The sequence below is a fragment of the Pseudorca crassidens genome, unplaced genomic scaffold, assembly GCF_039906515.1.
Source record: "Pseudorca crassidens isolate mPseCra1 unplaced genomic scaffold, mPseCra1.hap1 Scaffold_125, whole genome shotgun sequence".
Lineage (NCBI taxonomy): Eukaryota > Metazoa > Chordata > Mammalia > Artiodactyla > Delphinidae > Pseudorca > Pseudorca crassidens.
In genome coordinates, this window is record NW_027136052.1 from 278044 (window position 1) to 304866 (window position 26823).

The following is a 26823-nucleotide window of genomic DNA, read 5'->3' on the forward strand; positions in this document are numbered from 1 at the left end:
TCAGCGTGCCGTGCCGGAACCAGATTAGGGCCTGAAGCCATCCTGCGGTGTTGCGGCCAGCTCAAAAGAAAGCGAGTTGAAGAAAGGAGCTCAGGGGCACTGTAATTCACAAACCTGCAGAGTTATAAATGACAGCTATCGTCCAAAAATATACTGAAGTAAGGCTGCCAAGAGGACTTGAAAGCGGGGCAGAATTGCAGGAAACCGATTTCAGGAGGTAGACTGGAATTGCATTGAAAGCATAGGAAAAGAGGCAGAACGTCCACAATGATGCACTTGGCCAAAAAGGGCGTATGCGTTTTTTCCTGAATATATTCAGGAAAAAACGCATACGCCCTTTTTGGCCAACCAAGCAAGCTTGCAAAGGAAATCTGCACTACAATGAAGTCTCACTTCCCCCCGGTCAAAAGGGCCATCTGAAAAAAGTGTAAAATCCAGAAAGACAGGACAGGCCATGGAGAACTGGGAGCCTTGTTATGCTGATGGGCGGGATGTAAATTGCCAACAGACACTCGGGAGAAGTGTATGGTGTTTCCTGAAACATCTAAAAAACAAAGCAACAGAGCCTAGGGCACTTCCACTTATGGTCCTATAGCTTAGGGAAATTAAAATCAAAAAGACACAGCCACCTCAAAGTTCGGGACGCCTCTGTTTACAAGAACCTCGTTTACAGTACAAGTTCAACATCGCAGAAAGTGAAAAATGGATAAAGAAGTTGTGGTATTTACTTACAAAGCAATATCACTCAGCAATGAAATCTATGTCATCAGGCCCTTAGCAGCACAATGAGTGGATTCAGGTATGATGATTCTAACTGAAATAAGTCACACAGAAAAAGAAACATCATAAGATATCAGTAATACACGGAATGTAAACTTGGCTACACAGGAACTGAATTACAGAACAGAACAGGGTCTCAAATTTAGAAAACCAACTTATGCTTGCTTAAGGGGAAAGGTGAGTTGGGGTGCTGCATAAAACCAGAGATTGAAATGAGCACAGATAAAGTTCCTTAAGCCAAATATGGAATAGACAAGAGCTACCTCTTGCTCAACGAAATGGACTCAACACCGCATATTAAATGCCTAAGAATGTACCTGACTAGTAAGTATCTTAAAACCTATGGATTGCTATGTCTCCGAAAGAGAATCAAGCATGTGTACAGGGGCATAAACGCAGCAGTGATAGGATTGGAGAGGTTCGGTGAGCAAATGAAGACCCTTTGAAGTCATATTGCATGGTACCCATTCCACGGGTTTCAACTACCCAGGTTTAAGGTATTCTTCCTTCAGCTAAAACATGCATGTGGAACCTAGAGTATGATCAACCATGTGATCGGGAGACGTGTTCAAATATGTCTCAGTTTTCGTACCCTGGTACTCGGGTGCAACATTCCAGACGCTTTACTAACACCCTCCCGACTTGGAGAGTCAGTCCCTTTAACCTCCTGTTTGGCCCAGTTTGCAATTTCTGCGGAAGATGAACAGGAATAGCGAGAACCAATGAGAGACTAGCTGGAGGTGTCTGGACGGGCAAATTTAACTCTCATTTCCCACCAGGAAGAGGAATTAACCAAAGGCTCAGCGTGCCGTGCCGGAACCAGATTAGGGCCTGAAGCCATCCTGCGGTGTTGCGGCCAGCTCAAAAGAAAGCGAGTTGAAGAAAGGAGCTCAGGGGCACTGTAATTCACAAACCTGCAGAGTTATAAATGACAGCTATCGTCCAAAAATATACTGAAGTAAGGCTGCCAAGAGGACTTGAAAGCGGGGCAGAATTGCAGGAAACCGATTTCAGGAGGTAGACTGGAATTGCATTGAAAGCATAGGAAAAGAGGCAGAACGTCCACAATGATGCACTTGGCCAAAAAGGGCGTATGCGTTTTTTCCTGAATATATTCAGGAAAAAACGCATACGCCCTTTTTGGCCAACCAAGCAAGCTTGCAAAGGAAATCTGCACTACAATGAAGTCTCACTTCCCCCCGGTCAAAAGGGCCATCTGAAAAAAGTGTAAAATCCAGAAAGGCAGGACAGGCCATGGAGAACTGGGAGCCTTGTTATGCTGATGGGCGGGATGTAAATTGCCAACAGACACTCGGGAGAAGTGTATGGTGTTTCCTGAAACATCTAAAAAACAAAGCAACAGAGCCTAGGGCACTTCCACTTATGGTCCTATAGCTTAGGGAAATTAAAATCAAAAAGACACAGCCACCCCAAACATTGGGACGCCTCTGTTTACAAGAACCTCGTTTACAGTACAAGTTCAACATCGCAGAAAGTGAAAAATGGATAAAGAAGTTGTGGTATTTACTTACAAAGCAATATCACTCAGCAATGAAATCTATGTCATCAGGCCCTTAGCAGCACAATGAGTGGATTCAGGTATGATGATTCTAACTGAAATAAGTCACACAGAAAAAGAAACATCATAAGATATCAGTAATACACGGAATGTAAACTTGGCTACACAGGAACTGAATTACAGAACAGAACAGGGTCTCAAATTTAGAAAACCAACTTATGCTTGCTTAAGGGGAAAGGTGAGTTGGGGTGCTGCATAAAACCAGAGATTGAAATGAGCACAGATAAAGTTCCTTAAGCCAAATATGGAATAGACAAGAGCTACTCCTTGCTCAACGAAATGGACTCAACACCGCATATTAAACGCCTAAGAATGTACCTGACTAGTAAGTATCTTAAAACCTATGGATTGCTATGTCTCTGAAAGAGAATCAAGCATGTGTACAGGGGCATAAACACAGCAGTGATAGGATTGGAGAGGTTCGGTGAGCAAATGAAGACCCTTTGAAGTCATATTGCATGGTACCCATTCCACGGGTTTCAACTACCCAGGTTTAAGGTATTCTTCCTTCAGGTAAAACATGCATGTGGAACCTAGAGTATGATCAACCATGTGATCGGGAGACGTGTTCAAATATGTCTCAGTTTTCGTACCCTGGTACTCGGGTGCAATATTCCAGACGCTTTACTAACACCCTCCCGACTTGGAGAGTCAGTCCCTTTAACCTCCTGTTTGGCCCAGTTTGCAATTTCTGCGGAAGATGAACAGGAATAGCGAGAACCAATGAGAGACTAGCTGGAGGTGTCTGGACGGGCAAATTTAACTCTCATTTCCCACCAGGAAGAGGAATTAACCAAAGGCTCAGCGTGCCGTGCCGGAACCAGATTAGGGCCTGAAGCCATCCTGCGGTGTTGCGGCCAGCTCAAAAGAAAGCGAGTTGAAGAAAGGAGCTCAGGGGCACTGTAATTCACAAACCTGCAGAGTTATAAATGACAGCTATCGTCCAAAAATATACTGAAGTAAGGCTGCCAAGAAGACTTGAAAGCGGGGCAGAATTGCAGGAAACCGATTTCAGGAGGTAGACTGGAATTGCATTGAAAGCATAGGAAAAGAGGCAGAACGTCCACAATGATGCACTTGGCCAAAAAGGGCGTATGCGTTTTTTCCTGAATATATTCAGGAAAAAACGCATACGCCCTTTTTGGCCAACCAAGCAAGCTTGCAAAGGAAATCTGCACTACAATGAAGTCTCACTTCCCCCCGGTCAAAAGGGCCATCTGAAAAAAGTGTAAAATCCAGAAAGGCAGGACAGGCCATGGAGAACTGGGAGCCTTGTTATGCTGATGGGCGGGTTGTAAATTGCCAACAGACACTCGGGAGAAGTGTATGGTGTTTCCTGAAACATCTAAAAAACAAAGCAACAGAGCCTAGGGCACTTCCACTTATGGTCCTATAGCTTAGGGAAATTAAAATCAAAAAGACACAGCCACCCCAAACATTGGGACGCCTCTGTTTACAAGAACCTCGTTTACAGTACAAGTTCAACATCGCAGAAAGTGAAAAATGGATAAAGAAGTTGTGGTATTTACTTACAAAGCAATATCACTCAGCAATGAAATCTATGTCATCAGGCCCTTAGCAGCACAATGAGTGGATTCAGGTATGATGATTCTAACTGAAATAAGTCACACAGAAAAAGAAACATCATAAGATATCAGTAATACACGGAATGTAAACTTGGCTACACAGGAACTGAATTACAGAACAGAACAGGGTCTCAAATTTAGAAAACCAACTTATGCTTGCTTAAGGGGAAAGGTGAGTTGGGGTGCTGCATAAAACCAGAGATTGAAATGAGCACAGATAAAGTTCCTTAAGCCAAATATGGAATAGACAAGAGCTACTCCTTGCTCAACGAAATGGACTCAACACCGCATATTAAACGCCTAAGAATGTACCTGACTAGTAAGTATCTTAAAACCTATGGATTGCTATGTCTCTGAAAGAGAATCAAGCATGTGTACAGGGGCATAAACACAGCAGTGATAGGATTGGAGAGGTTCGGTGAGCAAATGAAGACCCTTTGAAGTCATATTGCATGGTACCCATTCCACGGGTTTCAACTACCCAGGTTTAAGGTATTCTTCCTTCAGGTAAAACATGCATGTGGAACCTAGAGTATGATCAACCATGTGATCGGGAGACGTGTTCAAATATGTCTCAGTTTTCGTACCCTGGTACTCGGGTGCAATATTCCAGACGCTTTACTAACACCCTCCCGACTTGGAGAGTCAGTCCCTTTAACCTCCTGTTTGGCCCAGTTTGCAATTTCTGCGGAAGATGAACAGGAATAGCGAGAACCAATGAGAGACTAGCTGGAGGTGTCTGGACGGGCAAATTTAACTCTCATTTCCCACCAGGAAGAGGAATTAACCAAAGGCTCAGCGTGCCGTGCCGGAACCAGATTAGGGCCTGAAGCCATCCTGCGGTGTTGCGGCCAGCTCAAAAGAAAGCGAGTTGAAGAAAGGAGCTCAGGGGCACTGTAATTCACAAACCTGCAGAGTTATAAATGACAGCTATCGTCCAAAAATATACTGAAGTAAGGCTGCCAAGAAGACTTGAAAGCGGGGCAGAATTGCAGGAAACCGATTTCAGGAGGTAGACTGGAATTGCATTGAAAGCATAGGAAAAGAGGCAGAACGTCCACAATGATGCACTTGGCCAAAAAGGGCGTATGCGTTTTTTCCTGAATATATTCAGGAAAAAACGCATACGCCCTTTTTGGCCAACCAAGCAAGCTTGCAAAGGAAATCTGCACTACAATGAAGTCTCACTTCCCCCCGGTCAAAAGGGCCATCTGAAAAAAGTGTAAAATCCAGAAAGACAGGACAGGCCATGGAGAACTGGGAGCCTTGTTATGCTGATGGGCGGGATGTAAATTGCCAACAGACACTCGGGAGAAGTGTATGGTGTTTCCTGAAACATCTAAAAAACAAAGCAACAGAGCCTAGGGCACTTCCACTTATGGTCCTATAGCTTAGGGAAATTAAAATCAAAAAGACACAGCCACCTCAAAGTTTGGGACGCCTCTGTTTACAAGAACCTCGTTTACAGTACAAGTTCAACATCGCAGAAAGTGAAAAATGGATAAAGAAGTTGTGGTATTTACTTACAAAGCAATATCACTCAGCAATGAAATCTATGTCATCAGGCCCTTAGCAGCACAATGAGTGGATTCAGGTATGATGATTCTAACTGAAATAAGTCACACAGAAAAAGAAACATCATAAGATATCAGTAATACACGGAATGTAAACTTGGCTACACAGGAACTGAATTACAGAACAGAACAGGGTCTCAAATTTAGAAAACCAACTTATGCTTGCTTAAGGGGAAAGGTGAGTTGGGGTGCTGCATAAAACCAGAGATTGAAATGAGCACAGATAAAGTTCCTTAAGCCAAATATGGAATAGACAAGAGCTACCTCTTGCTCAACGAAATGGACTCAACACCGCATATTAAATGCCTAAGAATGTACCTGACTAGTAAGTATCTTAAAACCTATGGATTGCTATGTCTCCGAAAGAGAATCAAGCATGTGTACAGGGGCATAAACGCAGCAGTGATAGGATTGGAGAGGTTCGGTGAGCAAATGAAGACCCTTTGAAGTCATATTGCATGGTACCCATTCCACGGGTTTCAACTACCCAGGTTTAAGGTATTCTTCCTTCAGCTAAAACATGCATGTGGAACCTAGAGTATGATCAACCATGTGATCGGGAGACGTGTTCAAATATGTCTCAGTTTTCGTACCCTGGTACTCGGGTGCAACATTCCAGACGCTTTACTAACACCCTCCCGACTTGGAGAGTCAGTCCCTTTAACCTCCTGTTTGGCCCAGTTTGCAATTTCTGCGGAAGATGAACAGGAATAGCGAGAACCAATGAGAGACTAGCTGGAGGTGTCTGGACGGGCAAATTTAACTCTCATTTCCCACCAGGAAGAGGAATTAACCAAAGGCTCAGCGTGCCGTGCCGGAACCAGATTAGGGCCTGAAGCCATCCTGCGGTGTTGCGGCCAGCTCAAAAGAAAGCGAGTTGAAGAAAGGAGCTCAGGGGCACTGTAATTCACAAACCTGCAGAGTTATAAATGACAGCTATCATCCAAAAATATACTGAAGTAAGGCTGCCAAGAGGACTTGAAAGCGGGGCAGAATTGCAGGAAACCGATTTCAGGAGGTAGACTGGAATTGCATTGAAAGCATAGGAAAAGAGGCAGAACGTCCACAATGATGCACTTGGCCAAAAAGGGCGTATGCGTTTTTTCCTGAATATATTCAGGAAAAAACGCATACGCCCTTTTTGGCCAACCAAGCAAGCTTGCAAAGGAAATCTGCACTACAATGAAGTCTCACTTCCCCCCAGTCAAAAGGGCCATCTGAAAAAAGTGTAAAATCCAGAAAGACAGGACAGGCCATGGAGAACTGGGAGCCTTGTTATGCTGATGGGCGGGATGTAAATTGCCAACAGACACTCGGGAGAAGTGTATGGTGTTTCCTGAAACATCTAAAAAACAAAGTAACAGAGCCTAGGGCACTTCCACTTATGGTCCTATAGCTTAGGGAAATTAAAATCAAAAAGACACAGCCACCTCAAAGTTTGGGACGCCTCTGTTTACAAGAACCTCGTTTACAGTACAAGTTCAACATCGCAGAAAGTGAAAAATGGATAAAGAAGTTGTGGTATTTACTTACAAAGCAATATCACTCAGCAATGAAATCTATGTCATCAGGCCCTTAGCAGCACAATGAGTGGATTCAGGTATGATGATTCTAACTGAAATAAGTCACACAGAAAAAGAAACATCATAAGATATCAGTAATACACGGAATGTAAACTTGGCTACACAGGAACTGAATTACAGAACAGAACAGGGTCTCAAATTTAGAAAACCAACTTATGCTTGCTTAAGGGGAAAGGTGAGTTGGGGTGCTGCATAAAACCAGAGATTGAAATGAGCACAGATAAAGTTCCTTAAGCCAAATATGGAATAGACAAGAGCTACCTCTTGCTCAACGAAATGGACTCAACACCGCATATTAAATGCCTAAGAATGTACCTGACTAGTAAGTATCTTAAAACCTATGGATTGCTATGTCTCCGAAAGAGAATCAAGCATGTGTACAGGGGCATAAACGCAGCAGTGATAGGATTGGAGAGGTTCGGTGAGCAAATGAAGACCCTTTGAAGTCATATTGCATGGTACCCATTCCACGGGTTTCAACTACCCAGGTTTAAGGTATTCTTCCTTCAGCTAAAACATGCATGTGGAACCTAGAGTATGATCAACCATGTGATCGGGAGACGTGTTCAAATATGTCTCAGTTTTCGTACCCTGGTACTCGGGTGCAACATTCCAGACGCTTTACTAACACCCTCCCGACTTGGAGAGTCAGTCCCTTTAACCTCCTGTTTGGCCCAGTTTGCAATTTCTGCGGAAGATGAACAGGAATAGCGAGAACCAATGAGAGACTAGCTGGAGGTGTCTGGACGGGCAAATTTAACTCTCATTTCCCACCAGGAAGAGGAATTAACCAAAGGCTCAGCGTGCCGTGCCGGAACCAGATTAGGGCCTGAAGCCATCCTGCGGTGTTGCGGTCAGCTCAAAAGAAAGCGAGTTGAAGAAAGGAGCTCAGGGGCACTGTAATTCACAAACCTGCAGAGTTATAAATGACAGCTATCGTCCAAAAATATACTGAAGTAAGGCTGCCAAGAAGACTTGAAAGCGGGGCAGAATTGCAGGAAACCGATTTCAGGAGGTAGACTGGAATTGCATTGAAAGCATAGGAAAAGAGGCAGAACGTCCACAATGATGCACTTGGCCAAAAAGGGCGTATGCGTTTTTTCCTGAATATATTCAGGAAAAAACGCATACGCCCTTTTTGGCCAACCAAGCAAGCTTGCAAAGGAAATCTGCACTACAATGAAGTCTCACTTCCCCCCGGTCAAAAGGGCCATCTGAAAAAAGTGTAAAATCCAGAAAGGCAGGACAGGCCATGGAGAACTGGGAGCCTTGTTATGCTGATGGGCGGGATGTAAATTGCCAACAGACACTCGGGAGAAGTGTATGGTGTTTCCTGAAACATCTAAAAAACAAAGCAACAGAGCCTAGGGCACTTCCACTTATGGTCCTATAGCTTAGGGAAATTAAAATCAAAAAGACACAGCCACCCCAAACATTGGGACGCCTCTGTTTACAAGAACCTCGTTTACAGTACAAGTTCAACATCGCAGAAAGTGAAAAATGGATAAAGAAGTTGTGGTATTTACTTACAAAGCAATATCACTCAGCAATGAAATCTATGTCATCAGGCCCTTAGCAGCACAATGAGTGGATTCAGGTATGATGATTCTAACTGAAATAAGTCACACAGAAAAAGAAACATCATAAGATATCAGTAATACACGGAATGTAAACTTGGCTACACAGGAACTGAATTACAGAACAGAACAGGGTCTCAAATTTAGAAAACCAACTTATGCTTGCTTAAGGGGAAAGGTGAGTTGGGGTGCTGCATAAAACCAGAGATTGAAATGAGCACAGATAAAGTTCCTTAAGCCAAATATGGAATAGACAAGAGCTACTCCTTGCTCAACGAAATGGACTCAACACCGCATATTAAATGCCTAAGAATGTACCTGACTAGTAAGTATCTTAAAACCTATGGATTGCTATGTCTCCGAAAGAGAATCAAGCATGTGTACAGGGGCATAAACGCAGCAGTGATAGGATTGGAGAGGTTCGGTGAGCAAATGAAGACCCTTTGAAGTCATATTGCATGGTACCCATTCCACGGGTTTCAACTACCCAGGTTTAAGGTATTCTTCCTTCAGCTAAAACATGCATGTGGAACCTAGAGTATGATCAACCATGTGATCGGGAGACGTGTTCAAATATGTCTCAGTTTTCGTACCCTGGTACTCGGGTGCAACATTCCAGACGCTTTACTAACACCCTCCCGACTTGGAGAGTCAGTCCCTTTAACCTCCTGTTTGGCCCAGTTTGCAATTTCTGCGGAAGATGAACAGGAATAGCGAGAACCAATGAGAGACTAGCTGGAGGTGTCTGGACGGGCAAATTTAACTCTCATTTCCCACCAGGAAGAGGAATTAACCAAAGGCTCAGCGTGCCGTGCCGGATCCAGATTAGGGCCTGAAGCCATCCTGCGGTGTTGCGGCCAGCTCAAAAGAAAGCGAGTTGAAGAAAGGAGCTCAGGGGCACTGTAATTCACAAACCTGCAGAGTTATAAATGACAGCTATCATCCAAAAATATACTGAAGTAAGGCTGCCAAGAGGACTTGAAAGCGGGGCAGAATTGCAGGAAACCGATTTCAGGAGGTAGACTGGAATTGCATTGAAAGCATAGGAAAAGAGGCAGAACGTCCACAATGATGCACTTGGCCAAAAAGGGCGTATGCGTTTTTTCCTGAATATATTCAGGAAAAAACGCATACGCCCTTTTTGGCCAACCAAGCAAGCTTGCAAAGGAAATCTGCACTACAATGAAGTCTCACTTCCCCCCGGTCAAAAGGGCCATCTGAAAAAAGTGTAAAATCCAGAAAGGCAGGACAGGCCATGGAGAACTGGGAGCCTTGTTATGCTGATGGGCGGGATGTAAATTGCCAACAGACACTCGGGAGAAGTGTATGGTGTTTCCTGAAACATCTAAAAAACAAAGCAACAGAGCCTAGGGCACTTCCACTTATGGTCCTATAGCTTAGGGAAATTAAAATCCAAAAGACACAGCCACCCCAAAGTTTGGGACGCCTCTGTTTACAAGAACCTCGTTTACCGTACAAGTTCAACATCGCAGAAAGTGAAAAATGGATAAAGAAGTTGTGGTATTTACTTACAAAGCAATATCACTCAGCAATGAAATCTATGTCATCAGGCCCTTAGCAGCACAATGAGTGGATTCAGGTATGATGATTCTAACTGAAATAAGTCACACAGAAAAAGAAACATCATAAGATATCAGTAATACACGGAATGTAAACTTGGCTACACAGGAACTGAATTACAGAACAGAACAGGGTCTCAAATTTAGAAAACCAACTTATGCTTGCTTAAGGGTAAAGGTGAGTTGGGGTGCTGCATAAAACCAGAGATTGAAATGAGCACAGATAAAGTTCCTTAAGCCAAATATGGAATAGACAAGAGCTACTCCTTGCTCAACGAAATGGACTCAACACCGCATATTAAATGCCTAAGAATGTACCTGACTAGTAAGTATCTTAAAACCTATGGATTGCTATGTCTCCGAAAGAGAATCAAGCATGTGTACAGGGGCATAAACGCAGCAGTGATAGGATTGGAGAGGTTCGGTGAGCAAATGAAGACCCTTTGAAGTCATATTGCATGGTACCCATTCCACGGGTTTCAACTACCCAGGTTTAAGGTATTCTTCCTTCAGCTAAAACATGCATGTGGAACCTAGAGTATGATCAACCATGTGATCGGGAGACGTGTTCAAATATGTCTCAGTTTTCGTACCCTGGTACTCGGGTGCAACATTCCAGACGCTTTACTAACACCCTCCCGACTTGGAGAGTCAGTCCCTTTAACCTCCTGTTTGGCCCAGTTTGCAATTTCTGCGGAAGATGAACAGGAATAGCGAGAACCAATGAGAGACTAGCTGGAGGTGTCTGGACGGGCAAATTTAACTCTCATTTCCCACCAGGAAGAGGAATTAACCAAAGGCTCAGCGTGCCGTGCCGGAACCAGATTAGGGCCTGAAGCCATCCTGCGGTGTTGCGGCCAGCTCAAAAGAAAGCGAGTTGAAGAAAGGAGCTCAGGGGCACTGTAATTCACAAACCTGCAGAGTTATAAATGACAGCTATCGTCCAAAAATATACTGAAGTAAGGCTGCCAAGAGGACTTGAAAGCGGGGCAGAATTGCAGGAAACCGATTTCAGGAGGTAGACTGGAATTGCATTGAAAGCATAGGAAAAGAGGCAGAACGTCCACAATGATGCACTTGGCCAAAAAGGGCGTATGCGTTTTTTCCTGAATATATTCAGGAAAAAACGCATACGCCCTTTTTGGCCAACCAAGCAAGCTTGCAAAGGAAATCTGCACTACAATGAAGTCTCACTTCCCCCCGGTCAAAAGGGCCATCTGAAAAAAGTGTAAAATCCAGAAAGGCAGGACAGGCCATGGAGAACTGGGAGCCTTGTTATGCTGATGGGCGGGTTGTAAATTGCCAACAGACACTCGGGAGAAGTGTATGGTGTTTCCTGAAACATCTAAAAAACAAAGCAACAGAGCCTAGGGCACTTCCACTTATGGTCCTATAGCTTAGGGAAATTAAAATCAAAAAGACACAGCCACCCCAAAGTTTGGGACGTCTCTGTTTACAAGAACCTCGTTTACAGTACAAGTTCAACATCGCAGAAAGTGAAAAATGGATAAAGAAGTTGTGGTATTTACTTACAAAGCAATATCACTCAGCAATGAAATCTATGTCATCAGGCCCTTAGCAGCACAATGAGTGGATTCAGGTATGATGATTCTAACTGAAATAAGTCACACAGAAAAAGAAACATCATAAGATATCAGTAATACACGGAATGTAAACTTGGCTACACAGGAACTGAATTACAGAACAGAACAGGGTCTCAAATTGAGAAAACCAACTTATGCTTGCTTAAGGGGAAAGGTGAGTTGGGGTGCTGCATAAAACCAGAGATTGAAATGAGCACAGATAAAGTTCCTTAAGCCAAATATGGAATAGACAAGAGCTACTCCTTGCTCAACGAAATGGACTCAACACCGCATATTAAACGCCTAAGAATGTACCTGACTAGTAAGTATCTTAAAACCTATGGATTGCTATGTCTCTGAAAGAGAATCAAGCATGTGTACAGGGGCATAAACACAGCAGTGATAGGATTGGAGAGGTTCGGTGAGCAAATGAAGACCCTTTGAAGTCATATTGCATGGTACCCATTCCACGGGTTTCAACTACCCAGGTTTAAGGTATTCTTCCTTCAGCTAAAACATGCATGTGGAACCTAGAGTATGATCAACCATGTGATCGGGAGACGTGTTCAAATATGTCTCAGTTTTCGTACCCTGGTACTCGGGTGCAACATTCCAGACGCTTTACTAACACCCTCCCGACTTGGAGAGTCAGTCCCTTTAACCTCCTGTTTGGCCCAGTTTGCAATTTCTGCGGAAGATGAACAGGAATAGCGAGAACCAATGAGAGACTAGCTGGAGGTGTCTGGACGGGCAAATTTAACTCTCATTTCCCACCAGGAAGAGGAATTAACCAAAGGCTCAGCGTGCCGTGCCGGAACCAGATTAGGGCCTGAAGCCATCCTGCGGTGTTGCGGCCAGCTCAAAAGAAAGCGAGTTGAAGAAAGGAGCTCAGGGGCACTGTAATTCACAAACCTGCAGAGTTATAAATGACAGCTATCGTCCAAAAATATACTGAAGTAAGGCTGCCAAGAGGACTTGAAAGCGGGGCAGAATTGCAGGAAACCGATTTCAGGAGGTAGACTGGAATTGCATTGAAAGCATAGGAAAAGAGGCAGAACGTCCACAATGATGCACTTGGCCAAAAAGGGCGTATGCGTTTTTTCCTGAATATATTCAGGAAAAAACGCATACGCCCTTTTTGGCCAACCAAGCAAGCTTGCAAAGGAAATCTGCACTACAATGAAGTCTCACTTCCCCCCGGTCAAAAGGGCCATCTGAAAAAAGTGTAAAATCCAGAAAGGCAGGACAGGCCATGGAGAACTGGGAGCCTTGTTATGCTGATGGGCGGGATGTAAATTGCCAACAGACACTCGGGAGAAGTGTATGGTGTTTCCTGAAACATCTAAAAAACAAAGCAACAGAGCCTAGGGCACTTCCACTTATGGCCCTATAGCTTAGGGAAATTAAAATCAAAAAGACACAGCCACCCCAAACATTGGGACGCCTCTGTTTACAAGAACCTCGTTTACAGTACAAGTTCAACATCGCAGAAAGTGAAAAATGGATAAAGAAGTTGTGGTATTTACTTACAAAGCAATATCACTCAGCAATGAAATCTATGTCATCAGGCCCTTAGCAGCACAATGAGTGGATTCAGGTATGATGATTCTAACTGAAATAAGTCACACAGAAAAAGAAACATCATAAGATATCAGTAATACACGGAATGTAAACTTGGCTACACAGGAACTGAATTACAGAACAGAACAGGGTCTCAAATTTAGAAAACCAACTTATGCTTGCTTAAGGGGAAAGGTGAGTTGGGGTGCTGCATAAAACCAGAGATTGAAATGAGCACAGATAAAGTTCCTTAAGCCAAATATGGAATAGACAAGAGCTACTCCTTGCTCAACGAAATGGACTCAACACCGCATATTAAACGCCTAAGAATGTACCTGACTAGTAAGTATCTTAAAACCTATGGATTGCTATGTCTCTGAAAGAGAATCAAGCATGTGTACAGGGGCATAAACACAGCAGTGATAGGATTGGAGAGGTTCGGTGAGCAAATGAAGACCCTTTGAAGTCATATTGCATGGTACCCATTCCACGGGTTTCAACTACCCAGGTTTAAGGTATTCTTCCTTCAGCTAAAACATGCATGTGGAACCTAGAGTATGATCAACCATGTGATCGGGAGACGTGTTCAAATATGTCTCAGTTTTCGTACCCTGGTACTCGGGTGCAATATTCCAGACGCTTTACTAACACCCTCCCGACTTGGAGAGTCAGTCCCTTTAACCTCCTGTTTGGCCCAGTTTGCAATTTCTGCGGAAGATGAACAGGAATAGCGAGAACCAATGAGAGACTAGCTGGAGGTGTCTGGACGGGCAAATTTAACTCTCATTTCCCACCAGGAAGAGGAATTAACCAAAGGCTCAGCGTGCCGTGCCGGAACCAGATTAGGGCCTGAAGCCATCCTGCGGTGTTGCGGCCAGCTCAAAAGAAAGCGAGTTGAAGAAAGGAGCTCAGGGGCACTGTAATTCACAAACCTGCAGAGTTATAAATGACAGCTATCGTCCAAAAATATACTGAAGTAAGGCTGCCAAGAGGACTTGAAAGCGGGGCAGAATTGCAGGAAACCGATTTCAGGAGGTAGACTGGAATTGCATTGAAAGCATAGGAAAAGAGGCAGAACGTCCACAATGATGCACTTGGCCAAAAAGGGCATATGCGTTTTTTCCTGAATATATTCAGGAAAAAACGCATACGCCCTTTTTGGCCAACCAAGCAAGCTTGCAAAGGAAATCTGCACTACAATGAAGTCTCACTTCCCCCCGGTCAAAAGGGCCATCTGAAAAAAGTGTAAAATCCAGAAAGACAGGACAGGCCATGGAGAACTGGGAGCCTTGTTATGCTGATGGGCGGGATGTAAATTGCCAACAGACACTCGGGAGAAGTGTATGGTGTTTCCTGAAACATCTAAAAAACAAAGCAACAGAGCCTAGGGCACTTCCACTTATGGTCCTATAGCTTAGGGAAATTAAAATCAAAAAGACACAGCCACCTCAAAGTTTGGGACGCCTCTGTTTACAAGAACCTCGTTTACAGTACAAGTTCAACATCGCAGAAAGTGAAAAATGGATAAAGAAGTTGTGGTATTTACTTACAAAGCAATATCACTCAGCAATGAAATCTATGTCATCAGGCCCTTAGCAGCACAATGAGTGGATTCAGGTATGATGATTCTAACTGAAATAAGTCACACAGAAAAAGAAACATCATAAGATATCAGTAATACACGGAATGTAAACTTGGCTACACAGGAACTGAATTACAGAACAGAAAAGGGTCTCAAATTTAGAAAACCAACTTATGCTTACTTAAGGGTAAAGGTGAGTTGGGGTGCTGCATAAAACCAGAGATTGAAATGAGCACAGATAAAGTTCCTTAAGCCAAATATGGAATAGACAAGAGCTACCTCTTGCTCAACGAAATGGACTCAACACTGCATATTAAATGCCTAAGAATGTACCTGACAAGTAAGTATCTTAAAACCTATGGATTGCTATGTCTCCGAAAGAGAATCAAGCATGTGTACAGGGGCATAAACGCAGCAGTGATAGGATTGGAGAGGTTCGGTGAGCAAATGAAGACCCTTTGAAGTCATATTGCATGGTACCCATTCCACGGGTTTCAACTACCCAGGTTTAAGGTATTCTTCCTTCAGCTAAAACATGCATGTGGAACCTAGAGTATGATCAACCATGTGATCGGGAGACCTGTTCAAATATGTCTCAGTTTTCGTACCCTGGTACTCGGGTGCAACATTCCAGACGCTTTACTAACACCCTCCCGACTTGGAGAGTCAGTCCCTTTAACCTCCTGTTTGGCCCAGTTTGCAATTTCTGCGGAAGATGAACAGGAATAGCGAGAACCAATGAGAGACTAGCTGGAGGTGTCTGGACGGGCAAATTTAACTCTCATTTCCCACCAGGAAGAGGAATTAACCAAAGGCTCAGCGTGCCGTGCCGGAACCAGATTAGGGCCTGAAGCCATCCTGCGGTGTTGCGGCCAGCTCAAAAGAAAGCGAGTTGAAGAAAGGAGCTCAGGGGCACTGTAATTCACAAACCTGCAGAGTTATAAATGACAGCTATCGTCCAAAAATATACTGAAGTAAGGCTGCCAAGAGGACTTGAAAGCGGGGCAGAATTGCAGGAAACCGATTTCAGGAGGTAGACTGGAATTGCATTGAAAGCATAGGAAAAGAGGCAGAACGTCCACAATGATGCACTTGGCCAAAAAGTGCGTATGCGTTTTTTCCTGAATATATTCAGGAAAAAACGCATACGCCCTTTTTGGCCAACCAAGCAAGCTTGCAAAGGAAATCTGCACTACAATGAAGTCTCACTTCCCCCCGGTCAAAAGGGCCATCTGAAAAAAGTGTAAAATCCAGAAAGGCAGGACAGGCCATGGAGAACTGGGAGCCTTGTTATGCTGATGGGTGGGATGTAAATTGCCAACAGACACTCGGGAGAAGTGTATGGTGTTTCCTGAAACATCTAAAAAACAAAGCAACAGAGCCTAGGGCACTTCCACTTATGGCCCTATAGCTTAGGGAAATTAAAATCAAAAAGACACAGCCACCCCAAACATTGGGACGCCTCTGTTTACAAGAACCTCGTTTACAGTACAAGTTCAACATCGCAGAAAGTGAAAAATGGATAAAGAAGTTGTGGTATTTACTTACAAAGCAATATCACTCAGCAATGAAATCTATGTCATCAGGCCCTTAGCAGCACAATGAGTGGATTCAGGTATGATGATTCTAACTGAAATAAGTCACACAGAAAAAGAAACATCATAAGATATCAGTAATACACGGAATGTAAACTTGGCTACACAGGAACTGAATTACAGAACAGAACAGGGTCTCAAATTTAGAAAACCAACTTATGCTTGCTTAAGGGGAAAGGTGAGTTGGGGTGCTGCATAAAACCAGAGATTGAAATGAGCACAGATAAAGTTCCTTAAGCCAAATATGGAATAGACAAGAGCTACTCCTTGCTCAACGAAATGGACTCAACACCGCATATTAAACGCCTAAGAATGTACCTGACTAGTAAGTATCTTAAAACCTATGGATTGCTATGTCTCTGAAAGAGAATCAAGCATGTGTACAGGGGCATAAACACAGCAGTGATAGGATTGGAGAGGTTCGGTGAGCAAATGAAGACCCTTTGAAGTCATATTGCATGGTACCCATTCCACGGGTTTCAACTACCCAGGTTTAAGGTATTCTTCCTTCAGGTAAAACATGCATGTGGAACCTAGAGTATGATCAACCATGTGATCGGGAGACGTGTTCAAATATGTCTCAGTTTTCGTACCCTGGTACTCGGGTGCAATATTCCAGACGCTTTACTAACACCCTCCCGACTTGGAGAGTCAGTCCCTTTAACCTCCTGTTTGGCCCAGTTTGCAATTTCTGCGGAAGATGAACAGGAATAGCGAGAACCAATGAGAGACTAGCTGGAGGTGTCTGGACGGGCAAATTTAACTCTCATTTCCCACCAGGAAGAGGAATTAACCAAAGGCTCAGCGTGCCGTGCCGGAACCAGATTAGGGCCTGAAGCCATCCTGCGGTGTTGCGGCCAGCTCAAAAGAAAGCGAGTTGAAGAAAGGAGCTCAGGGGCACTGTAATTCACAAACCTGCAGAGTTATAAATGACAGCTATCGTCCAAAAATATACTGAAGTAAGGCTGCCAAGAAGACTTGAAAGCGGGGCAGAATTGCAGGAAACCGATTTCAGGAGGTAGACTGGAATTGCATTGAAAGCATAGGAAAAGAGGCAGAACGTCCACAATGATGCACTTGGCCAAAAAGGGCGTATGCGTTTTTTCCTGAATATATTCAGGAAAAAACGCATACGCCCTTTTTGGCCAACCAAGCAAGCTTGCAAAGGAAATCTGCACTACAATGAAGTCTCACTTCCCCCCGGTCAAAAGGGCCATCTGAAAAAAGTGTAAAATCCAGAAAGGCAGGACAGGCCATGGAGAACTGGGAGCCTTGTTATGCTGATGGGCGGGATGTAAATTGCCAACAGACACTCGGGAGAAGTGTATGGTGTTTCCTGAAACATCTAAAAAACAAAGCAACAGAGCCTAGGGCACTTCCACTTATGGTCCTATAGCTTAGGGAAATTAAAATCAAAAAGACACAGCCACCTCAAAGTTTGGGACGCCTCTGTTTACAAGAACCTCGTTTACAGTACAAGTTCAACATCGCAGAAAGTGAAAAATGGATAAAGAAGTTGTGGTATTTACTTACAAAGCAATATCACTCAGCAATGAAATCTATGTCATCAGGCCCTTAGCAGCACAATGAGTGGATTCAGGTATGATGATTCTAACTGAAATAAGTCACACAGAAAAAGAAACATCATAAGATATCAGTAATACACGGAATGTAAACTTGGCTACACAGGAACTGAATTACAGAACAGAACAGGGTCTCAAATTTAGAAAACCAACTTATGCTTACTTAAGGGTAAAGGTGAGTTGGGGTGCTGCATAAAACCAGAGATTGAAATGAGCACAGATAAAGTTCCTTAAGCCAAATATGGAATAGACAAGAGCTACCTCTTGCTCAACGAAATGGACTCAACACCGCATATTAAATGCCTAAGAATGTACCGGACTAGTAAGTATCTTAAAACCTATGGATTGCTATGTCTCCGAAAGAGAATCAAGCATGTGTACTGGGGCATAAACGCAGCAGTGATAGGATTGGAGAGGTTCGGTGAGCAAATGAAGACCCTTTGAAGTCATATTGCATGGTACCCATTCCACGGGTTTCAACTACCCAGGTTTAAGGTATTCTTCCTTCAGCTAAAACATGCATGTGGAACCTAGAGTATGATCAACCATGTGATCGGGAGACGTGTTCAAATATGTCTCAGTTTTCGTACCCTGGTACTCGGGTGCAACATTCCAGACGCTTTACTAACACCCTCCCGACTTGGAGAGTCAGTCCCTTTAACCTCCTGTTTGGCCCAGTTTGCAATTTCTGCGGAAGATGAACAGGAATAGCGAGAACCAATGAGAGACTAGCTGGAGGTGTCTGGATGGGCAAATTTAACTCTCATTTCCCACCAGGAAGAGGAATTAACCAAAGGCTCAGCGTGCCGTGCCGGAACCAGATTAGGGCCTGAAGCCATCCTGCGGTGTTGCGGCCAGCTCAAAAGAAAGCGAGTTGAAGAAAGGAGCTCAGGGGCACTGTAATTCACAAACCTGCAGAGTTATAAATGACAGCTATCGTCCAAAAATATACTGAAGTAAGGCTGCCAAGAGGACTTGAAAGCGGGGCAGAATTGCAGGAAACCGATTTCAGGAGGTAGACTGGAATTGCATTGAAAGCATAGGAAAAGAGGCAGAACGTCCACAATGATGCACTTGGCCAAAAAGGGCGTATGTGTTTTTTCCTGAATATATTCAGGAAAAAACGCATACGCCCTTTTTGGCCAACCAAGCAAGCTTGCAAAGGAAATCTGCACTACAATGAAGTCTCACTTCCCCCCGGTCAAAAGGGCCATCTGAAAAAAGTGTAAAATCCAGAAAGGCAGGACAGGCCATGGAGAACTGGGAGCCTTGTTATGCTGATGGGCGGGATGTAAATTGCCAACAGACACTCGGGAGAAGTGTATGGTGTTTCCTGAAACATCTAAAAAACAAAGCAACAGAGCCTAGGGCACTTCCACTTATGGTCCTATAGCTTAGGGAAATTAAAATCAAAAAGACACAGCCACCCCAAACATTGGGACGCCTCTGTTTACAAGAACCTCGTTTACAGTACAAGTTCAACATCGCAGAAAGTGAAAAATGGATAAAGAAGTTGTGGTATTTACTTACAAAGCAATATCACTCAGCAATGAAATCTATGTCATCAGGCCCTTAGCAGCACAATGAGTGGATTCAGGTATGATGATTCTAACTGAAATAAGTCACACAGAAAAAGAAACATCATAAGATATCAGTAATACACGGAATGTAAACTTGGCTACACAGGAACTGAATTACAGAACAGAACAGGGTCTCAAATTTAGAAAACCAACTTATGCTTGCTTAAGGGGAAAGGTGAGTTGGGGTGCTGCATAAAACCAGAGATTGAAATGAGCACAGATAAAGTTCCTTAAGCCAAATATGGAATAGACAAGAGCTACTCCTTGCTCAACGAAATGGACTCAACACCGCATTTTAAACGCCTAAGAATGTACCTGACTAGTAAGTATCTTAAAACCTATGGATTGCTATGTCTCTGAAAGAGAATCAAGCATGTGTACAGGGGCATAAACACAGCAGTGATAGGATTGGAGAGGTTCGGTGAGCAAATGAAGACCCTTTGAAGTCATATTGCATGGTACCCATTCCACGGGTTTCAACTACCCAGGTTTAAGGTATTCTTCCTTCAGCTAAAACATGCATGTGGAACCTAGAGTATGATCAACCATGTGATCGGGAGACGTGTTCAAATATGTCTCAGTTTTCGTACCCTGGTACTCGGGTGCAATATTCCAGACGCTTTACTAACACCCTCCCGACTTGGAGAGTCAGTCCCTTTAACCTCCTGTTTGGCCCAGTTTGCAATTTCTGCGGAAGATGAACAGGAATAGCGAGAACCAATGAGAGACTAGCTGGAGGTGTCTGGACGGGCAAATTTAACTCTCATTTCCCACCAGGAAGAGGAATTAACCAAAGGCTCAGCGTGCCGTGCCGGAACCAGATTAGGGCCTGAAGCCATCCTGCGGTGTTGCGGCCAGCTCAAAAGAAAGCGAGTTGAAGAAAGGAGCTCAGGGGCACTGTAATTCACAAACCTGCAGAGTTATAAATGACAGCTATCGTCCAAAAATATACTGAAGTAAGGCTGCCAAGAAGACTTGAAAGCGGGGCAGAATTGCAGGAAACCGATTTCAGGAGGTAGACTGGAATTGCATTGAAAGCATAGGAAAAGAGGCAGAACGTCCACAATGATGCACTTGGCCAAAAAGGGCGTATGCGTTTTTTCCTGAATATATTCAGGAAAAAACGCATACGCCCTTTTTGGCCAACCAAGCAAGCTTGCAAAGGAAATCTGCACTACAATGAAGTCTCACTTCCCCCCGGTCAAAAGGGCCATCTGAAAAAAGTGTAAAATCCAGAAAGACAGGACAGGCCATGGAGAACTGGGAGCCTTGTTATGCTGATGGGCGGGATGTAAATTGCCAACAGACACTCGGGAGAAGTGTATGGTGTTTCCTGAAACATCTAAAAAACAAAGCAACAGAGCCTAGGGCACTTCCACTTATGGTCCTATAGCTTAGGGAAATTAAAATCAAAAAGACACAGCCACCCCAAAGTTTGGGACGCCTCTGTTTACAAGAACCTCGTTTACAGTACAAGTTCAACATCGCAGAAAGTGAAAAATGGATAAAGAAGTTGTGGTATTTACTTACAAAGCAATATCACTCAGCAATGAAATCTATGTCATCAGGCCCTTAGCAGCACAATGAGTGGATTCAGGTATGATGATTCTAACTGAAATAAGTCACACAGAAAAAGAAACATCATAAGATATCAGTAATACACGGAATGTAAACTTGGCTACACAGGAACTGAATTACAGAACAGAACAGGGTCTCAAATTTAGAAAACCAACTTATGCTTGCTTAAGGGGAAAGGTGAGTTGGGGTGCTGCATAAAACCAGAGATTGAAATGAGCACAGATAAAGTTCCTTAAGCCAAATATGGAATAGACAAGAGCTACCTCTTGCTCAACGAAATGGACTCAACACCGCATATTAAATGCCTAAGAATGTACCTGACTAGTAAGTATCTTAAAACCTATGGATTGCTATGTCTCCGAAAGAGAATCAAGCATGTGTACAGGGGCATAAACGCAGCAGTGATAGGATTGGAGAGGTTCGGTGAGCAAATGAAGACCCTTTGAAGTCATATTGCATGGTACCCATTCCACGGGTTTCAACTACCCAGGTTTAAGGTATTCTTCCTTCAGCTAAAACATGCATGTGGAACCTAGAGTATGATCAACCATGTGATCGGGAGACGTGTTCAAATATGTCTCAGTTTTCGTACCCTGGTACTCGGGTGCAACATTCCAGACGCTTTACTAACACCCTCCCGACTTGGAGAGTCAGTCCCTTTAACCTCCTGTTTGGCCCAGTTTGCAATTTCTGCGGAAGATGAACAGGAATAGCGAGAACCAATGAGAGACTAGCTGGAGGTGTCTGGACGGGCAAATTTAACTCTCATTTCCCACCAGGAAGAGGAATTAACCAAAGGCTCAGCGTGCCGTGCCGGAACCAGATTAGGGCCTGAAGCCATCCTGCGGTGTTGCGGCCAGCTCAAAAGAAAGCGAGTTGAAGAAAGGAGCTCAGGGGCACTGTAATTCACAAACCTGCAGAGTTATAAATGACAGCTATCGTCCAAAAATATACTGAAGTAAGGCTGCCAAGAGGACTTGAAAGCGGGGCAGAATTGCAGGAAACCGATTTCAGGAGGTAGACTGGAATTGCATTGAAAGCATAGGAAAAGAGGCAGAACGTCCACAATGATGCACTTGGCCAAAAAGGGCGTATGCGTTTTTTCCTGAATATATTCAGGAAAAAACGCATACGCCCTTTTTGGCCAACCAAGCAAGCTTGCAAAGGAAATCTGCACTACAATGAAGTCTCACTTCCCCCCGGTCAAAAGGGCCATCTGAAAAAAGTGTAAAATCCAGAAAGGCAGGACAGGCCATGGAGAACTGGGAGCCTTGTTATGCTGATGGGCGGGATGTAAATTGCCAACAGACACTCGGGAGAAGTGTATGGTGTTTCCTGAAACATCTAAAAAACAAAGCAACAGAGCCTAGGGCACTTCCACTTATGGTCCTATAGCTTAGGGAAATTAAAATCAAAAAGACACAGCCACCCCAAAGTTTGGGACGCCTCTGTTTACAAGAACCTCGTTTACAGTACAAGTTCAACATCGCAGAAAGTGAAAAATGGATAAAGAAGTTGTGGTATTTACTTACAAAGCAATATCACTCAGCAATGAAATCTATGTCATCAGGCCCTTAGCAGCACAATGAGTGGATTCAGGTATGATGATTCTAACTGAAATAAGTCACACAGAAAAAGAAACATCATAAGATATCAGTAATACACGGAATGTAAACTTGGCTACACAGGAACTGAATTACAGAACAGAACAGGGTCTCAAATTTAGAAAACCAACTTATGCTTGCTTAAGGGGAAAGGTGAGTTGGGGTGCTGCATAAAACCAGAGATTGAAATGAGCACAGATAAAGTTCCTTAAGCCAAATATGGAATAGACAAGAGCTACTCCTTGCTCAACGAAATGGACTCAACACCGCATTTTAAACGCCTAAGAATGTACCTGACTAGTAAGTATCTTAAAACCTATGGATTGCTATGTCTCTGAAAGAGAATCAAGCATGTGTACAGGGGCATAAACACAGCAGTGATAGGATTGGAGAGGTTCGGTGAGCAAATGAAGACCCTTTGAAGTCATATTGCATGGTACCCATTCCACGGGTTTCAACTACCCAGGTTTAAGGTATTCTTCCTTCAGCTAAAACATGCATGTGGAACCTAGAGTATGATCAACCATGTGATCGGGAGACGTGTTCAAATATGTCTCAGTTTTCGTACCCTGGTACTCGGGTGCAATATTCCAGACGCTTTACTAACACCCTCCCGACTTGGAGAGTCAGTCCCTTTAACCTCCTGTTTGGCCCAGTTTGCAATTTCTGCGGAAGATGAACAGGAATAGCGAGAACCAATGAGAGACTAGCTGGAGGTGTCTGGACGGGCAAATTTAACTCTCATTTCCCACCAGGAAGAGGAATTAACCAAAGGCTCAGCGTGCCGTGCCGGAACCAGATTAGGGCCTGAAGCCATCCTGCGGTGTTGCGGCCAGCTCAAAAGAAAGCGAGTTGAAGAAAGGAGCTCAGGGGCACTGTAATTCACAAACCTGCAGAGTTATAAATGACAGCTATCGTCCAAAAATATACTGAAGTAAGGCTGCCAAGAAGACTTGAAAGCGGGGCAGAATTGCAGGAAACCGATTTCAGGAGGTAGACTGGAATTGCATTGAAAGCATAGGAAAAGAGGCAGAACGTCCACAATGATGCACTTGGCCAAAAAGGGCGTATGCGTTTTTTCCTGAATATATTCAGGAAAAAACGCATACGCCCTTTTTGGCCAACCAAGCAAGCTTGCAAAGGAAATCTGCACTACAATGAAGTCTCACTTCCCCCCGGTCAAAAGGGCCATCTGAAAAAAGTGTAAAATCCAGAAAGACAGGACAGGCCATGGAGAACTGGGAGCCTTGTTATGCTGATGGGCGGGATGTAAATTGCCAACAGACACTCGGGAGAAGTGTATGGTGTTTCCTGAAACATCTAAAAAACAAAGCAACAGAGCCTAGGGCACTTCCACTTATGGTCCTATAGCTTAGGGAAATTAAAATCAAAAAGACACAGCCACCCCAAAGTTTGGGACGCCTCTGTTTACAAGAACCTCGTTTACAGTACAAGTTCAACATCGCAGAAAGTGAAAAATGGATAAAGAAGTTGTGGTATTTACTTACAAAGCAATATCACTCAGCAATGAAATCTATGTCATCAGGCCCTTAGCAGCACAATGAGTGGATTCAGGTATGATGATTCTAACTGAAATAAGTCACACAGAAAAAGAAACATCATAAGATATCAGTAATACACGGAATGTAAACTTGGCTACACAGGAACTGAATTACAGAACAGAACAGGGTCTCAAATTTAGAAAACCAACTTATGCTTGCTTAAGGGGAAAGGTGAGTTGGGGTGCTGCATAAAACCAGAGATTGAAATGAGCACAGATAAAGTTCCTTAAGCCAAATATGGAATAGACAAGAGCTACCTCTTGCTCAACGAAATGGACTCAACACCGCATATTAAATGCCTAAGAATGTACCTGACTAGTAAGTATCTTAAAACCTATGGATTGCTATGTCTCCGAAAGAGAATCAAGCATGTGTACAGGGGCATAAACGCAGCAGTGATAGGATTGGAGAGGTTCGGTGAGCAAATGAAGACCCTTTGAAGTCATATTGCATGGTACCCATTCCACGGGTTTCAACTACCCAGGTTTAAGGTATTCTTCCTTCAGCTAAAACATGCATGTGGAACCTAGAGTATGATCAACCATGTGATCGGGAGACGTGTTCAAATATGTCTCAGTTTTCGTACCCTGGTACTCGGGTGCAACATTCCAGACGCTTTACTAACACCCTCCCGACTTGGAGAGTCAGTCCCTTTAACCTCCTGTTTGGCCCAGTTTGCAATTTCTGCGGAAGATGAACAGGAATAGCGAGAACCAATGAGAGACTAGCTGGAGGTGTCTGGACGGGCAAATTTAACTCTCATTTCCCACCAGGAAGAGGAATTAACCAAAGGCTCAGCGTGCCGTGCCGGAACCAGATTAGGGCCTGAAGCCATCCTGCGGTGTTGCGGCCAGCTCAAAAGAAAGCGAGTTGAAGAAAGGAGCTCAGGGGCACTGTAATTCACAAACCTGCAGAGTTATAAATGACAGCTATCGTCCAAAAATATACTGAAGTAAGGCTGCCAAGAGGACTTGAAAGCGGGGCAGAATTGCAGGAAACCGATTTCAGGAGGTAGACTGGAATTGCATTGAAAGCATAGGAAAAGAGGCAGAACGTCCACAATGATGCACTTGGCCAAAAAGGGCATATGCGTTTTTTCCTGAATATATTCAGGAAAAAACGCATACGCCCTTTTTGGCCAACCAAGCAAGCTTGCAAAGGAAATCTGCACTACAATGAAGTCTCACTTCCCCCCGGTCAAAAGGGCCATCTGAAAAAAGTGTAAAATCCAGAAAGGCAGGACAGGCCATGGAGAACTGGGAGCCTTGTTATGCTGATGGGCGGGATGTAAATTGCCAACAGACACTCGGGAGAAGTGTATGGTGTTTCCTGAAACATCTAAAAAACAAAGCAACAGAGCCTAGGGCACTTCCACTTATGGTCCTATAGCTTAGGGAAATTAAAATCAAAAAGACACAGCCACCCCAAAGTTTGGGACGCCTCTGTTTACAAGAACCTCGTTTACAGTACAAGTTCAACATCGCAGAAAGTGAAAAATGGATAAAGAAGTTGTGGTATTTACTTACAAAGCAATATCACTCAGCAATGAAATCTATGTCATCAGGCCCTTAGCAGCACAATGAGTGGATTCAGGTATGATGATTCTAACTGAAATAAGTCACACAGAAAAAGAAACATCATAAGATATCAGTAATACACGGAATGTAAACTTGGCTACACAGGAACTGAATTACAGAACAGAACAGGGTCTCAAATTGAGAAAACCAACTTATGCTTGCTTAAGGGTAAAGGTGAGTTGGGGTGCTGCATAAAACCAGAGATTGAAATGATCACAGATAAAGTTCCTTAAGCCAAATATGGAATAGACAAGAGCTACTCCTTGCTCAACGAAATGGACTCAACACCGCATATTAAACGCCTAAGAATGTACCTGACTAGTAAGTATCTTAAAACCTATGGATTGCTATGTCTCCGAAAGAGAATCAAGCATGTGTACAGGGGCATAAACGCAGCAGTGATAGGATTGGAGAGGTTCGGTGAGCAAATGAAGACCCTTTGAAGTCATATTGCATGGTACCCATTCCACGGGTTTCAACTACCCAGGTTTAAGGTATTCTTCCTTCAGCTAAAACATGCATGTGGAACCTAGAGTATGATCAACCATGTGATCGGGAGACGTGTTCAAATATGTCTCAGTTTTCCTCCCCTGGTACTCGGGTGCAACATTCCAGACGCTTTACTAACACTCTCCGCACTTGGAGAGTCAGCACCTTTAAGCTCCTGTTTGGCCCAGTTTGCAATTTCTGCGGAAGATGAACAGAAATAGGGAGAACCAATGAGAGACTAGCTGGAGGTGTCTGGACGGGCAAATTTAAC

The 26823-nt window shown here is 43.8% G+C and overlaps 1 long non-coding RNA gene across 1 annotated transcript in view; it reads right to left on the bottom strand.

Moving 5' to 3' along the window:
• LOC137217992 (uncharacterized) overlaps window positions 1-26823 on the bottom strand; it is a 236717-nt gene that overhangs the window by 140603 nt on the left and 69291 nt on the right. The window lies entirely within an intron of this gene.